Source organism: Magnolia sinica, chromosome 19 (genome assembly GCF_029962835.1).
Source record: "Magnolia sinica isolate HGM2019 chromosome 19, MsV1, whole genome shotgun sequence".
Lineage (NCBI taxonomy): Eukaryota > Viridiplantae > Streptophyta > Magnoliopsida > Magnoliales > Magnoliaceae > Magnolia > Magnolia sinica.
The window spans coordinates 61,426,766-61,440,449 of record NC_080591.1 but is presented as its reverse complement, the minus strand read 5'-3'; the positions used below and the strand labels follow the sequence as shown (position 1 = coordinate 61,440,449).

Sequence of the window (13,684 nt, the reverse complement as noted above, 5' to 3'; positions counted from 1 at the left end):
TTTGTCACTCTCTTTAACTTAGCTTAGTCTATGAATTACGTGCATTGCTTATGCTATGTTCTTATATCTTGACTAGTTACCTCTCATATTTCTCATTGATTATTTCTCCTCAGCCATCTATTTTGTGCTTTCTTTGTCATATTATGACAAAAAGGGAGAGTATGGATATGTTATAGATATGTTATATGTATGGTGTTGAGTATGTTACTCAGGGGGAGTATTATCAGAGGTGTGAAGAGGTGGACCGTATGTTGAATAATATTGATTTTCAAGTCTACAGGATACCGGTTGATAACAACTAGTGCATGATTCTTTAATCAGATATAACAACTGGTGTATGATTCTTTAATCAGATATTCTGTGTTATGTAACATATCTTCAAAGTGTGTTTTGTCTCTAATTTGACAAAGGGGGAGATTGTAAATGTCATAGTTTATAGCCCTTTGTATTGTCAAATTTGTAGTGCCAAAGACACTGTTATGAAGCTTGCATCTGTAAAGAACAATGCTCTACTCAAGATCAACTTAGTTTGACAAACACTGTTCACAAGTTAAGAATCTCAAGAAGCTTTCAAGTTCAATTTCAAGATCTCAAAAAGCTCTCAAGTTTAAACGACATCACGACTTCAAGCTCCATTACTTTCAAAGATCACTCGTCTCTAAAGTTTCAATGTCCTTACTTCACTATTAAGGTATGACTGACCTTAGGTTGACCTTTAGAGCAGGTCATTTTGGATACATAATTCATATGTTTTATATAAGTGAGTTTGGTTTGTTCTAAGACTAGTCCTAGACTTTTTTCGACTAGTCCTATCACTGCTTCGACCTGTCTAAACATTTCCTAGATCAGTCGTAAGTTTGTTACAAAAATTAAAAATTTTCTATTAGGCTTCAACTAGTCCTGGGGACTGTTCGACCAGTCGTAGGAACAGTGTCGACTGTATCTTCGACGAGTCGTAGACCTACAACTTAAAGATCAGCATTGAAATTCGGCCACCTACGACCAGTCGAAGGGATCTTACGACCAGTCAGAGGAGACCTACGACCAGTCGTGAAACTGTCAAATCTTATCGCGCCCGAATTTTTAAATATATGTTGGTTCTACAACCAGTCGAAGGTGTGTTTTACTCACCTATAAATAGAGTACGAATCTCAGAATAAAAGAAGGCAATTCAAGTTAATTTAATTCAGTCTTTTGAGAAATAAGTCGATGCTCCATTTAAGCTAAGTGTGCATATTTAATATTCTCTTTCTTTAGCTTTGTTAATTGATTTTGTTTCTTGCATTCCAATCTAATATGAAAAGATGAATTGTTGTTTTCCTTTTTCTGGAATCAAAATCAATTAGAGCTAGCCCTTTTGTTTTAATTTAAAATCTATTAGAACCTAGAACCATTATAAAGTGAGTATTGGACATTGAACTTTGACATTCAAATCTCTACTCCGACTTAGTTCTTCTGGGCTGCTACAACGAAGGAGAAAATCAGGTATTTTACAATTTGTGTAATTTACATTGTTTGGTTTTATTTGAGGTTAAGCCAAAAAAATCTCAAAGTTGTTGGTTATCTGAGGAGAGCCAGAAAACTCAGAAGTGGGGGTTTTTAAATTGTGTAAGCCCTTTGAAAAAGACACAATTGTGAAGGTTTTGGGTGAACCTGTGAAAACCTATTTGATAGTGAACGCTAATATCCCCTGTGTGAGGATATTAGGAGTGGAGTAGCATTCTGTGTGGCTGTTGTTTAACAGTTGGTGAACACACAGGCGAACCATTATAATTCTTTGTGTTGTGGATGTGTGATTTATATTTCCTATCTTTTATCATTCAGAATTGTGGAATGTATGTGTGAACATGAATGTTGTAATCATTTCATTTCAAGCACAGTGGGGAATGTTGTAATAATTTAGATTTATATTTCAGCATTATATTTTTGCTATCTCTTTATTATGTTGAGCTTTAGTTTCCCTATTTGTTCTAGAAATAAGGTTGTCCTACCATAAACTTTGGTTTTTAGTGTAAGGTTGTCTTTAGAACAATTTTTGTTTCTATTTCTCTATTTTAGGTTGCTTTCTATTCCTATATTGTGATTGGTGTATAGTGCTATCTATTCTTTGTTTCATATTCCGCAGTATTTAAATTTAATTTGGAAGACATATCTTCAAGTTTTTCAGTTCATTTACTTTTGTTCTGCAATTTTGTTTTCCTTGCAAGTTGCAACCCATTGCCATTTTGTTGATTGTTCCAGTGCTTTCTCATATGGCTTTTAGATGTCACCTAATCTCTATTTGTTTTTTGTCATTGATGTAGAGAATTTTCGAGCACTTTGCACAGGTAAGCCAACACTGTCTATCATTTTAAGTGTTAGGTTATTCCTTAAGTTTATGTTACACTGACGCAGATACTCAGATTTGGACTTCTTTTCTCATTACAAGAAGTTTGTATTCAAAGCATTGTTGATATTAAAAATAGTCAGTTGTAGTCAAGGTTCAAATTATCATTTGAACACCATACAATTTTATTTTATTTTTTGCAATACATTACCAATACCAACAAAATTCAATTTTATCAAAACATTTTTATCATATTGCCCCATGGGTGTATCACAATGCATTCTTACAATACATTCTGCTATTTTGAGCCTTGGTTGCAATATGTGAACTGACGTTAACTGTAATGCTAAGACTCTTAGTTGCACTATCTAAACATGTGCTGCTCCCACTTTAAATCAATAATTCTGCTATTTGGCCTTGGTTGCAATATGTGAACTGACGTTAACTGTAATGCTAAGACTCTTAGTTGCACTATCTAAACATGTGCTGCTCCCACTTTAAATCAATAATTCTGTTATTTAGCCTTGGTTGCAATATGTGAATGGAAAAATCACTTTGTTTTTGTCCCAAGGGAGCCATTTCTCATTTTCTTGTTGTCTTGCAAACTAAATTAGTAAGTGACACACATTAACGGGTTTACATTAATTGTTGGTCATGGTTTCTCATTTTCTTTTGTATGTCATAAACATCTATTAGGATTTTGAAAGAGAAAATGCATCATTTTTCTGATGTTTTCCATAAATATACCTCCCTATTTTGATTTTATTTTTCCTTGTGTGCAGGATTTTAATCAATTGTGCCTAAATTTAGGGCTACAAACTAGCACTTCAGCCTTTTGACACTACTCGTGCCGGGAGTACCATATAGAAGATTTTTTTTTTTTTTAATTTAAGACCATTTTCAATTTATTGTAAAAAATATTATATATTTTTTTTTATTGTGAAGTAATATAGATTTTGTTTAATATTTAGTTTAAATTGTATTGCAACAATTTTTATGTTTCAAATATATTTTTTTTAAAAATAACGGTTTCAATTAAATTATATATGATAAAAAAAAAAAAAAATTACTGCCCTGCGCTAGGGCTACTCAAATTTGTACAAGGATTTCTACCGGCGCTAGTATAGATCTTTATCGGCGCTTTTCCGTGTTTAAAAGTGTCTAGAAGCCACTTTTGTCGACGCTTAAATAGACTTATCCGGTGCTTTTTTGATTTTCAGCGGCGCTTCCGTTAGAAATACCTGTGCCTAGCAAAAGCGCTGGTGAAACTAAAGAGCGCCGTGAAAGACTCTACCATTATCGGTGCTCGGAGAAGCGCCGTGAAAGACTCTACCATTATCGGTGCTCGGAGAAGCGCCGGTAAAAGTAGTTTCATGCCCCTTCTGTCGGTGCTTGTCTAGCGCCGCTAAAAGTTTCTGTTGGCGTTTTTAGGGGTTTTAGCGGTGGTTTTTGCCACAGCTAAAAGTCCGTTGTCTTGTAGTGTAAAGAGAGTTTACCTTGATGAAGCCAATCTCCTTGTCATTGCCTCGGAAGCACTGCCTGCAGCACATAAGCCCATCCACACACACCACAAGTGCAAATGAGGCATGTGTGTGGCCCAAGCCATCCATTAGGTGGGTCCTGCCATGTTATATGTCCTTGCCAAGAAATCAAGCCTCTCAAATGAGACAAGCAACAATTTAAGAAAACGGGAGGCTAAAGAAGTAGGCTTTGGTTTTTTAAGCTGTCCATTTGTTTTGAAAATTGTTGCCCATACGATGAGTGGACTGGTCTGATATCTAGAACGGGCCTATGCACAGCTCACATCTGGTAAGATGTATGCCATGTCAGCACATGTTCTTTTGTATACATGGTCTGCCTTAGAATTGCTTGTGGGCTTAGAAAAGCTCAAAAACCTTATGAGACATTTAATTTCATGAATAATTCAAGGCATGATGGAAGGAAGCAGGTCATCTGTGTTGAGCATTGTTACATTATTCCCAAAACCATCATAACATGCTTCCAGCCTCCTTCAACATGCGATATGACCAAGAGACCAATCGATGCATTTTTATATATTTTAAAACAAATAAAGAAAAGGAAAACACAACAGAGGGATTTCAAGGCTGTGTTTGGATGCATATAGAATAAGACATACTGCCTTTTTACCATGATAGAAAACATTTCTACTTAGACTATAACCATTTCCTATCATGAAAGGCAGCCAAAATCAATTCTGCCACTTTATCAAGGCTTCCAAATGCAGCGGCAAACCCAAAACGCAATAATATATGAATTGTCTACAAGAACAATATTGAGGTAATTGAGTCAAGCCAAACAATGGCGATGAGTACATTGATCCTCCGTGACCAACCATACCATGCCCATAACCATTGTATACGTGGCACACTTGCACATCAATCCAAATTGTCCCAGCCATGGACTCCACTAAGGACCACAAAATCAGATTGAAAATCTGTTAACGTGAAGACTATTTGCCTGAATGTTAACTGCAAAGTGGACACTTAAGCTCACAAGTCGAGTGCAATTTTTGGTTTATAACCAATGTATGATAGCTTGACGATTTGACAAGTTTGACTGAAGGTAATCTACCTCATGAGCAGTAGCTCTACCATATGGGTAATTAGCTAACATGTAAGTTAAACAATTTTTGGTTCATATGCTGTATAGATAACAATATATGTGCATGCAAGCATTTCCATGTCCAACGGTTTCTCTTAGGGCCTGTTTGGTAGACACCTAAAACTGAGTTCATATCATTTTAGTTAATCAGAATTTTGTATTAGAAAATATGCTCTCTACTGTATATAATGCTAGCAGTCTTTGGACATTTCTGCCCTCGATAGTAGTTCTCAGAAGGCATCAAACATTTGAAAATTCAAGGACGTAAAATACCCATTAACTAAAGTTAGGACCCATGAAATTCAGCAGGGCAAACATGAAATTGAGCGAGGCAAACATGAAATTTAGCGGGACAAACAAGAAAATTAGTGGGGCAAACATGATATTTAGTGGGGCAAACTTGAATTTTAGTGGGGCAAACATGAAATTGAGCAGGGCAAACATGAAACTCAGCGGGGCAAACATGATATTCAACGGGGTAAACTTCAATTTCAGCGATGTAAACAAGAAATTCAGCAGGGTAACATGAAATTGAGCGGGGCAAACTTGAATTTCAATGAGGCAAACTTGAAATTCAACGGGGCAAACATGAAATTCACTAGGTCAAACTTGAATTTTAACGAGGCAAACAGGAAATTGAGCGGGCAAACATGAAATTTAGCGAGGCAAACTTGAAATTCAGCGAGGCAACATGAAATTGACTGGGGCAAACATGAAATTCACCCAGGCAAACATGAAGTTGAGCGGGGCAAACATGAAATTCAGCGGGGCAAACATGAATTTCGATGGGGCAAACATGAATTTCAGCAGGGGCAAACATGAATTTCAGTGGGGCAAACTTGAAATTCAGCGGGGCAAACTTGAATTTCAATAAGGCAAACTGGAAATTCAGTGGGGCAAACATGAAATTGAGCGGAGCAAACTTGAATTCCAGCGGGGCAAACATGAAATTCAACAGGGCAAACATGAAATTGAGTGGGGCAAACATGAAATTCAGCGAGGCAAACATGAAATTCAACGGGGCAAACATGACATTGATCGAGGCAAACATGAAATTCAACGGGGCAAACATGACATTGATCGAGGCAAACATGAAGTATACAACATGAAATGGTACATGAGTTAGGAACAATTACAGGTAATAAATATTCATTGATTATAAATTTTATTCAATTAAAATGGTATAAGGTATATAATACAACATCTCACAAACATTCCTCCTATGCCCTTGACAAATATCATATACAGACTATATACAAGCAATCATATGCTATTGACTTCCTCCAATTGGTGGTGAATTTTTACATATCTGTTCCCGTCAAGGTGAGACCACTACACAAAATGTCGATGAATTTCATTATGAATATGCCTCAATCATAACCATTGTCCTGCTTCGGCGTCGATTCATCAACTCTGAGGGTTCACTTCTTCCCTTCAAGCGCAGTGTTGTCTCCAATGGCATGAAAGAGAATGGGGAGTACATTAATCATCCTCTTCATCTTCTGCTTGTACTTTATAAGTGGATTTGTGCTTAAGCTATCCACAATAATGATTTCTCTTTATCTAAGATAAATGACCAGCAAGAACCAATGCGAATTTTCATGGTTCATAAGCACATACACCTGTCCATGATTCATAAAATAATATATTAGTCAAAACATGATAGAACACATTACAGTCAAATATGATGTTCTGTGACAAATGCATTACCCATTCATAACACCAAATCACTTTGGCATATGGTTTATCTCGCTGCCTAGCAATTGCGTATGCCGTGGTCAGGTCGCCTATTAGCGAGGCACGTTCTGACTCTAACTTGGAAGCCCAGTATGCGATCAAAATCGGCAAACACCTCTTAAGGCTTTATTGCTACAAACATGTCAAAGATCAATACATATAAGAAAATAAAAAAGGAACACTTCTTAAGGATTGTCTGAATTAAACAGTTACCGTAAAATACGTCAGATGAAACTTGCAATCCTAAGGATGTGCTATTGACAGGTTGGACTGCCTTTTCTTAAGGAAATTGATATATTGGTCGATAGCCTGCTTAATAGGATAGTACGATTTAGTCATAGATTAATATAAAAATAATTATATGTCAATCAATGCATATAGAGAATAAATTAGTAATCCTTACCACGCTATCAACCCACTCATCCTTCACCCATATCATACTGAACCATTTCCCCATTGTCGTGTCCTTGTTCGCTTCATACTAGTCCACTGCCTCTTTCAATTCCTACGCTGATAGTATTTTGAATGGATCCATCTGTAGAGGAAATGGTATCAAAGAAGAAGAAAAATGTGTTGTTCGAGAACTCTACGATCAGGTATTATATCAAATGCAGATAGGGACAAGTACGGAGAAACCTTATAATATGACGGCTTTAGTACCCTTTTAGTTCTCATTTGATATACAGGATGAGAAACGGATGCATCCAATACATTACCCTCGACAATACTATACGATTGCACATCCAACTCCCCATGTCTAAGTTCTTTTTCTTCAATTTCATTTACTTCCCCTCTCTTCTTCAACTCCTCACCATTCATCTCCCTCATAAAATGTCCCCTCTATGTACGACAATCTTTCTTCTCCTTATTGAACTCCTCTCTCTTTCGCTAACTTTTCCTTATCCTCAAAAAATAAATCCTTCTCCCTCTTCAATTGTGCTCTCTCATTCAACTCATTTCTCTCCATCTTCAATGCTTCTTTCTCTTTCAGTAATGACTCCCTCTCATCAAACCTCGCTTCTTTCATTCTCAACTCTTCCTTCTCTTTCCTCAAATCTTCCCTCTCCTTCTTCAATTCCTCTCTCTCCTTCTTCAACTACCCTCTCAACCCGGACTTCCTCCATAAAAAGAACATTCTTCATAATATCCCCCCAGATCCCTCTCCCTTCATGCCTTTCTCATCATTTTTATTTGCTTCATCATCCTCCTCGTAATCATTCTCATTACCCTCCTCATCATCTTCCTAAGTCTCAGTGAGTTACAAAATGTATCGATGGATATGTAAGAGGAATGATACTTTTATAATGGCAGAAAAAATATAGTTCATTTTTCATAACATCTCACCTAGAAACTGTCACGGAACGAGCGAACCACATCCGTTTCCTATTCTTGTAGTGTTAGTTCTAATTTCATTACTATCGATGTCTGCAAAAGAACAAGGAGTAATGTTAAATAAAAAAGTGTATACGTCAAATTAAGCAAAGTAAATGCCAAAGAAATATATATACTTACAGTTTTACTCACGAAAATAGCATGTATTTTGTTGTACCTCCACCCCTTCTAGCCACGATATTGAATGAAGGGTGGAATTTGACGGGGAACATACGAAACAACACACTCTTGTAGGGCTAGTAATATCTCTACTGTCTATACCTGTTAGAATGAAATTGCACTAGGTTAAAAATCCACAATTGACTATAAACTGTAATCATGTAGAAAATAAGAGACGTTCTTACTTGTAGATGAAGGATGCAACCACATACACTGTAGCAAGGGGCACTTGATGCGGCAATGCTAGCTTCGATTCATTGCAACATTGTATAGTGTCTCAAACAACCCCAAGGATAGCTATAGAAATCATCTAGCGAGTCTACTAGGTGAATATAATCCATGTTGCACATGGTTTTCAGTTCGGTTCCCCTAACAAAGCACTCCACAACTAAAAGTAGGGCAACCTTCACAATATCTTCATGTTTATTGGTGTCAACTAATCTTTCAAACACATCTATTAAGTGCTTCTTTAAAATAGGATATTTTTTAAAATATTTGTCTCTTAATGTACTCGTAGTGCGACGATTTTTCGGTACTATAAGCTCTCCAGTCTTAAGGCCCGTAATAAGGGCGAAGTCCATCTCCGTGAACTGCACTCGTTTCCCCCTAATCTCAAATACTAGATCACCTTTATATCTTTGAAAAGGAATGTGAAATAAAGCCCCTAAAAATCTAAAGGATGTAATATGCAATAAAAATGAAAATAGGGATTGGCTAAACAAATTTAGCCGACTATCATGCTTCTCCACTCCACCCTTCACCTTGTCAAACCACCATTTCAGTGTACACCTGGAGGTTGGGTTTGGGATTACAACAGAATATTCGTCACCTACAAAGATGAATGGAAAAATATATCCAACATAAAATTCACAAGATAATCATAGTATACAAAATCAGGCATAATTGAAAACAATGTAGCATTTCATAAATTTGAATAAGCTTCATATGAAATCGAGATAGAAATTAAGCAAGGAAATACCGAAAATTATGCGAGACAAACTATCAAAATAAGTGAGGTAAACTAGAATTTGAGCGTGGCAAACTGCAAATTGAGTGAGGCAAACTGCAAATTTGAGCGGGGCAAGCATGAAATTGAGCAGGCAAAAATGAATTTCAGCAGGGCAAACATGATATTGAGCGGGGCAAACATGAGATTGAGCGGGAGAAATATGAAATTGAGCAGGGCAAACATGAATTTTAAAGGGGCAAACATGAAATTCAGTGGGGCAAATTTGAAATTGAGCGGGGCAAACTGAAAATTGAGCGGGGCAAACATGAAATTGAGCGGGGTAAACTTAATTAATAATTTCATGCCTTGAGACCAAAAATCTAAACATATCCAATGTTCAAATTGACCACAACACATGGAAATTTTGCATTGAACTTCTATTGTTGAAAATTTCTTAGGGGCCACAGAAGTTTTTGATCAAGCTTATAATTGTGTTTTCTATTAATCCATGTCTAATGATCTTATGAATAGGTTTGATAACAAACAAACATCACTGTTGGGCCTATTATGGTTTCAATGGTGGAAATCATTATCCTCACTGTTTCCAGTGGTATAATCCACTTGATCTTTTGATATGCTTCAATTTGGGGCTCAACCCCTTAAATTAGTTAGAAAACAGATGGACGGCATGGATATACTACATACATTCAAGGTGGGCCCAACTGAGTTTACTTAGTATGATAGAAGCGTACTGAGTAACTCAGTACGCAATCCGATTTCACTTGCTACGTCCCACAATGATGTTTTATTTGTAATCCATCATATTCATCGAATAATGTATACATAGATGAACCAAAAGCCCAGATGCAAGCTTCATCCAACTAGCAATATATTAAAATATACCTGTGGTGCATGCTTTCTTCACTGGACCGGCTATTTTCAGAATATGACAAAATGCTGATGTATGGAGAGGATGCAATCCAATGGTGATAAGGAAGGGGGCCACAGAAAATGGGTTTTTTGTCTCTCTTACTTGAAACGGAGTGAGAAAAGGGGGTGAAAGAAAAGGCAGTGAAAGCGACGGGAGTGAAGAGGAGGGGTATTTTCAACCACAATTTGGGTGTCCGTACGTGGAAGTCTAAGTTGGTATGTTAAGTTTCGTTTGCTTCATAAAAACCACTGGATAAAAGGTGGGGTCCACAGTGTTAAATTTCTCAATTTTACAAGAACTATCTAAGTAATATGGGATGTACATTTGTTACTTTTTTTATTCAAAAAGCCACCTCATTAATTAATATAATTATCATTATGTTACCTGTCACCACCACACCCCGACAAATGGGTCCATGGCTTGGGTAGCCCCACCATAATATTTATGTAAAATCCATCCTAACCACCCGGTGCATCACCCCATGTTAAGTTAAGGTCCTAAAAACTAGCTTCATCTGTGATTCAAGTAGACCGCATATTTGAAAATAGTGTCGAGGGCATCTTTCATCCTTTAAACATGTGGACCACATGATTGAAAATAGTGTACAAGGCATTGCTCATCCTTCAAACAACATGTTTCTATTGGTGTGGCGGCAGTGACTCATTGATGATTATGATTTTTTTTATCTAAAGGCCTAATTTTTGTATGGAATCTAATGGCTGAAGTAGATTTTATATAATTATCACGGTGCATATAAAAATCAAGGGTGAATATCTCTCTCTCAAATGTTTCCTTTGGTGTGGCCCACTAGAATCACAATCGAATTTTGTCCTCCAGGCCTAATGTGGGTCTAAATATCTAATGGTCAAGGTGGATGCTATATAGAAATCAAGGTGGGCCCCTTCAAAATTAAGAGCAGCCTCACACAATTTCCTTTATATATATATAATCTCTCCTTATAATTGGAGAGAGAAACTTGGATTTAATTTTTGGGGGCTCACCATATTGTGTATGCAAAATCCACTCTAACCATTAGATCTATAATCTTAGTTTAGGCCCAGAGCCAAAGATCAAGTTGACCTTTATTCGGGTGGCCCACTCCAACCAAAACAATTGGGAGAGAGACATCCACCTTGATTTTTACGGGCCCACTGCAAAGATGATCTGAAATCCTCTTCAACTAGGGTGTCAACAGGCTGGGTTAGAGTCGGGCCAACCTCTATCCAAGCCCAGCCTGTATTTTTCAATGTAAAACCAAACCCAGCCAGGGCTCATGATGGGTCAAAATAGTCTAGCCCGGCCTGCAATGTTTATACAGTGTGCGGCTTGAGCCTGAGCCCGAAAATAGTCCAGCCAACTTGTTAAATTTTTAGATAGTTGCAAGCTCATTCTCAGACCAGTTAATTAATGGGTTCAAACCAAAAGCCTTAAGGCTCGACCCAGACTCAACATTAAACCAGGCTATACTTGAGCTTGGGCGCTAGATTGGGCTGCATGACCTAGTGCAGCCTGGTTTTCAACACTTTGAATAAACCAGGCTATATTTGGGCTGGGCCAGACTCACCACTTTTTTGACCTTGACCTATACATTTATTTCGTAGGGCCTACTATGAAATGGGCTGGTAGAAAAGATCCATTGGCCTGAGAGTCTCAACCATCGAATCAAGGACTTATAAATGGATAGTAGAAAACATTGTCATGCGTTGAAGACCTCCTTGAGATTATCGGGTTTACGGCCTACCAAGACCAGATTGAGGCCTTTCTAGAGAGAGAGAGAGACCGCAGTTTAACCAAGAGGACCGCGGAAGCCTATGGAACAGTACGGGCTAGAATACGGGTCTCACATTCCGCGCCTCTCTCCTTCTTCCTACCACCAACTCTCTCTCTCTCTGTGCAACTCTGCAACTATCTCCTTCTTCCTACTCTCTCTCTCTCTCTCTCTCTCTCTCTCTCTCTCTCTCTCTCTCTCTCTCTCTCTCTCTCTCTCTCTCTCTCTCTCTCTCTCTGTAACTCGGTGACTCTCTCCTTCTTCCTACCCCCGACTCTCTATCTCTCTACAACTCCGTGACTCTCTCCTTCTTCCTACCCCCAACTCTCTCTCTCTATCTTCTCTCTCTACTGCTCGATTTTTTGAAATTTTCATTTGGGTAAACCACCCTAATTTCAGGGCTTACAATCGAGCCGCCATTAAGTTTGGGGGAGTCGATGCAAACATCAATTTCAACCTTAGTGATTATGATGAAGATCTGAAACAGGTAAGAGTCTAGATTTCATTAATTTCAACCTTAGTGATTTCCTAATTAGGGATTTACAATGTTGAAACCCTAATTAGGAATTTTTCTATGTTGTTTGATGCGAATACATAGAAACAATTTGTTGTGTGAAATGATTTCACACTCAGTGCTGGTATACTTCCTTGCATTTCTATTTCTTGTAGGAAATGGTTTCCACACAGGGTGACTTCAGCTTTGATGAACAAACTTGGAAGACCATCTCTTCATCCACGAAGTAGTTGATTTCTAGTCTTCTAACAGTCGATCCTCATAGAAGACCACTGCACAAGAGGTATATAGCATGACTATTAGTCCATTCATTGGATGTGTAGTGATGTTAGAGGGACTGAAATCTCTATGCATGTAGAATCAACCAATCTCCTCTACAATTCTGTCAAATAGTAATAACAGTTAGGTAAATTGCAATTCTGCATGATGGCATACCAAATGTTGTGTTGTCTAAGTGATCAATTCTAAAGTGTTAGGACTTTTAGACTACTAGGTCATTAATATACAGAGACGGGGAAACATGCATTTGTGATGTTTTGGTAGAATCCTTGGAGTGAGTAAACAGTTTGGCAGATAGAAATCACAAAGACTGAATTGGCAGACTTTGTGTTGCCAAACTGTTTGAAGGACGATGTCAACAATCAGATGTGCATAAGGACGATGTGGACAATCGGATTGCTCTCAGAATCTACTATATGATTGCTGATAATTTTCTCAGACAGGTATTTTGTTTTTAAATTTCAGAAGAAAAAAAAAATCTTTGTTCGTGCTTTTCTTTGGCGATTCTATTTGATATTGGCATTTCACTCTATTTTCATTTTCTAGGAATTCTGATGCTTTACTAAATCAAAATGGGAAATTTGAATATTCAATTGTTATGGAATGTAAATTGCCGTGAAATTTGTGTTATTGTTATGTGTTACATTGTCCCTACCTTTGGTTTGGATTGATCAAGGACCTTTCGGCAATTCTGTAAATTTTCTTAAGTTGATTATACATAATATATTTGAAAACATTGTGTGTGCATCAATAGCAGGTGTGCACCGGCATCTCATACTATCCAATAATGTTGGGAAGAATCTTAACGCGCATTTCAAAATGACCATTTAAAAGTTTGCATTTTGAAATGCTTGTTGTATTCTTGTCGTCCATCTTTTAATGATGGGAGATAATCTGCACACTAACTCTCAGTGCGATATTGTGTGTACAAGCCTACTTGCAATCTCTATTTGCACACCCTACTTTTGATTTGCCTGTATTATTATTATTATTATTATTATTATTAT

The 13,684-nt window shown here is 37.3% G+C and overlaps 1 long non-coding RNA gene across 1 annotated transcript; it reads left to right on the top strand.

Annotated features, from left to right (window-relative positions):
- The first annotated feature begins 12,214 nt into the window (after positions 1-12,214).
- Positions 12,215-13,130, top strand: LOC131235381 (uncharacterized). Its single transcript, XR_009166091.1, has 2 exons — positions 12,215-12,371; positions 12,554-13,130. It is a non-coding gene; the product is annotated as an uncharacterized LOC131235381 (long non-coding RNA).
- Positions 13,131-13,684: the final 554 nt, after the last annotated feature.